At 26.8% G+C, this 4,527-nt stretch overlaps 1 long non-coding RNA gene across 1 annotated transcript in view; it reads left to right on the forward strand.

Moving 5' to 3' along the window:
* Positions 1 to 535: 535 nt before the first annotated feature.
* LOC136076389 (uncharacterized) overlaps positions 536 to 4,527 on the forward strand; it is a 4,753-nt gene continuing 761 nt past the window's right edge. The window contains exons 1-2 of the long non-coding RNA XR_010636227.1: positions 536 to 597; positions 713 to 848. This is a non-coding gene — a long non-coding RNA (uncharacterized LOC136076389). The remainder of the gene's footprint in view (positions 598 to 712; positions 849 to 4,527) is intronic.

The raw sequence follows: 4,527 nt of genomic DNA on the forward strand, positions 1-4,527 counted from the left end.
CGTAGCTGGCACTTTGTTTGTCGAGATTCGTGTTTTGGAGTTATGGAGTTGAGAGAGGGTTGTAACCACGAAAAGTAGCCTCCTCGACTGTAGTGGCCCTCTCGGCCTTGGGGAGGTAAATAATTAAAAAAAAAAAAAAAATTGAAGGCGTTTTTAAAAGGGTATTAGTTAAGTTTTCGCAACTTTAAATTGGGAAAAACAGCCGTTAAAATTAATTTTGTAACAGAGCGACCGTAAGCCGTATTACGCGTTGCTTTCTGCTAGTTTTACAATTAATCGCGCGAATTTTTAAAATTAAATATTAAAATTCGCTTTCTTCGCCAAAAAAATTTTAACCCAAGTTATTTTTATTTACTTTTACGAAAAATTGTTCTTTGCAATAAGATAAAAATAAAAAGTTTTTGTCTATACCTATATTTACGATGAACTTTGTCTTTTGTAACTGAGTTATTTGGTTACAAATTAAGAGTGAAGAATTTAACACTCATAAACTTTCAAAAAATATAATCAACAATTTAAAGTTTCTTGAAAATGAAAGAACAGCAAATCTAAAATTTTAAAAAATTATTTTCCTAAAGTACACGGAACTATAAAAATGTAAGCCTTTTTATATAATAATTTACATGTACATAGTTAAATTCTTTTTATAAAAACAAGTATAGTCAAATAAGTTATTTTTTTTTCTTTTCTTTGCTTTATTATTTTTATGCAGACATCATTATAGTCCTACTTTAAACAGCAATGAAAGTTATAGCAACAGTTTCAGAAAAGAATGCTCAAAGCTTTGTCATCATTTATCTCCCAAAAAAATTCCTGTGATTGACAGATCAAAAACAAGCGTTCTTAAAGTAAGGATTTTTACAATTAAATAAATGCATTTAATTAAATGTATTTTAAGGGTAACTATTTTAAGGGTAAAATGTATTTTAAGGGTAAAATGTATTTTAAGGGTAATTAAAAATGTGAGGGTATTACTTTTTTTGATGCTGTTATTAGTGTTGTACATTATGCTAGCTGATTGGTTAAGAAAGAATTTATAATATAGTTTTTCACAGAATTACAATACACTGTATTGTATTATACAGTATATTTAGAGATCACTTTGCATCTGAAAAAGGAGCAATTGTTATAATATAATTTATATATGTTTCCTATTAAAAATTGTTTTTTTTTTGTTATTGTTTTTTTTCATTGACACTCGGTTTTCAATTATTTTACTGATTTTCTTGGATATTCCTTCCTTAAACAACTTTCCTATTCAGCTTATAACAAGTTTAACATAACTATTTAGCTTCAAACTAAGTAGAGCAGATTGAATTCTTACTAAAAAAAGTCATTTTGTGAATCACAAAACCCTTGTGAATATTTTGCATGCTATTTTTAATTCCTTTCTACACTATGGCCGACAGATATGGGGACAAAGTTCATCTTTTTATTAAAAAAAGCCCTTATAAATCTTCAAAATAAATTATTAAGAACTATTCACTTTCAATCTAATAGTTTTAGTTTTGACATACTATATAATCTTTCTAAAATTTTAAAACTTGACAAACTCTTTTATTTATCAAACTATGAACTTGTATTGGAAATTATCCACAATAATACAGCTGTACACAAAAATACACAATAATACACAATAGTCCAGCTGCTTCATTAGAGCTATTGAAGCAGCTGGGCATATTATTGGCATGATACATAATGGGCATTATATTTAAAATTATATTAAAAGTTATATTAGCACGTTATATTATGGGCATTATGTTTAAAAAAGCTCTTTTTTATATTCACAAATGTTATTCATAGTCATAAACTTAGGTCTGTATCTTATTGTAGTCTCTATGCCTTTAAAACAAACACATAATTGCATTAGGTCAATCAAGTATCAATCAGTTCACTGTTGGAACTCTCTTCCTGTTGAAACTAAAAAAATATTCTACAAAATGACAAATAGAAATGCCTTCATAACCCATGTAAAAAAGTTTCTTCTCAATAAAAATAATCAATAAACTTCTATGCAATCACTCCTTTTAGTTTTTCTCTTTAACTAAATTTTTCAATAAAATAAAAATATAGAAACTCATAAAATATAAGTAAAAATTTAAAACTCATAAAATAAAAATATTAAACTCTAAAATAAAACATAAAAATAACTAAAATACATTTATTTTCAAGTAAATATTCTTATATTCATCTCTCCATCCTAAAGATCCTAAGTGAATATTATGGCATTTGTAGCATTGTTATAAAACTGTAACATGTAACATGTAATAAAAAAAAATTTATATATTTTCTATGTAATCGCCCCCGTTTTTCTCTATAACTAAATTTTTTTTTTTAAATTCTTGTACTAGCTGTTCTCTTTTACCACATTGAGCTGGGCGAATAATAGATTTAGTGTGCAAATTAATGATAGCAAGACCTTTATTGATTTTAAACCTTTGAATTAAGTCTCCTCTTATTCTATGATTCATAAGTTTTTGAATTTGCAGCAAGATACATCTCTCTGTGTAACCAAGATGTTTGCATACCTTGTACTTTTGTAGATCATTTTTGTATTTTCTCAATAATTTTTTTATCTTTTATTGTGTAAGGAGACCAAGTATTGATTGCATATTCAAGATTAGGTCTGACATGTTTTGTTTAACTTGGTCCTTGATACAAAAGTTTTTTTTTTGGCATATTAAGCATTCTGTTAACTTTATTACTAGCATGAATAACTTGGTGAAAATATTTAGCATTACTTAAAACATATATACCAAGATCTTAAAGTAAATAGTTAGTGTGTGGGTTGTTTTTTCCCATATGCATAATCTTACATTTTTCTAGATTGAGCTTCATTAACCAAACTTTTGTCCATTTCATGATTTTATTTAAACCAGTTTGTATGTCAATAGTATTACTAAGAATATTATTTACTCTTAGTTCATTTATTAACTTAGAATCAGACATATTTTATATTGTCAGCCAAGTCATTGATATAAATTATAAGAGTATTCGAGTATTTAAAGAGTATAATCCAATCAAGAAAGTCTCGAATAATACCATAAGCTTTCAGCTTGAGGATTAATAAGGTATGAGAGATTGTGTCAAATGCTTTTGAAAAGCCCAGATATATCATATCTACTGCATTTTTCTTAGCTAAGCATTTTGTAATATAATCATTGGATTCTAATAACTTTGTAACACATGCTTTATTCTTTATAAAACCATGTTGAGATTGAGACAACAAATTTAGTTTTGAGAGGTAATTTATAATGCTATGGGTTACTAAGCTTTCTATTAATTTGCATGGAATAGATGTAAGAGAAACTGGTCTATATTTACTTGGTTCACTAGTATCACACTAGTATCACCTTAAATATGTAGTAGCATTTGCATTACGCTGTACATGAGGAATTGATCTTTCTGGTTTGTTAAATAAAATTGTGAAAGGTTCAGCTAATACATCAGCACATTGTTTTAATATTAGTGGATGGACATTGTCCGGTCCAGGTGTTTTATTTGGGTTTATATTTTTAATTTACTTTTGATGTCATCTTTTGGAAAAGAACTTGATAATTGCTCAGTTGTACAATCTAAAAGTAGTGAAAGTTTTTATTAACTGAATAGTTATTAATGACTGATTAAAATTGATCATTAAATGTGTCAGCAATAAATCTGCCATCTGTCCCTATAACTCAAAATTTATTTTGAATTGATTTGATGCTTTGTTTGATTTTGCGTGAACTATTACCATAAGTAAACAAACGTTTTGGATTTTTTGTATTGAAAGCTAAACTATGTTCAAATTTTTAATTGTTAGTCTTTTTTGTATTTGTAAAAGAGATTTTACCTTTTTGTATTTCCTTTTTGAAGATTGATTTTTTTGTTATAATCTTTTTTTATTTATTTATCTTAGGTTTCTTTTTGTTTTTACATATCATTTTTGGTACAATCATATTTGATATATATTTGTAATGATTTCAACAATAAGTTGTAACTTTCATTTATATTTAAGTTACTAAACTCTTTTGACCAATCAACATTTTGAAAATATTTAATCATGGAATTAAAGTCACTTTTATGGTGATTGCACCTGAATGTTAAATAATTATATTTATCTTTATTACACGATAAATTAAAATTAAATTTTAGTACTAAATGGCCTTGAAAAGTCCATCCAAGTGGTGGTAAATTATCTATGTATTGGATTCGGTCTGATGATTCAGTTATGACAAGATCAGGTATATTTTTAGACATTTTATTTGCTTGGATGAATGTAGGAACCATGACATTTTGAATGCCATTATCTTTAATAAGGTCAACAATTCTATCATCACATATGAGTATACCGGCGTATATTTTACTGTTTAGTCCATTTTTTGCTATTTGTATACTTTTGTTTATTTCATTGTCAGCTTGGTTGGATATGTCACTATCTGTGTGTTTATTTTAACATGTTTTTTTGGCATTATAAATAACTTTTGATTTTGGTGGGCGATAAATACATCCAAACCATGCTATACAAGGCACCAAATTTCTTCAGCT

The sequence above is a fragment of the Hydra vulgaris genome, chromosome 02 (genome assembly GCF_038396675.1).
Source record: "Hydra vulgaris chromosome 02, alternate assembly HydraT2T_AEP".
Classification (NCBI taxonomy): Eukaryota; Metazoa; Cnidaria; class Hydrozoa; order Anthoathecata; family Hydridae; genus Hydra; species Hydra vulgaris.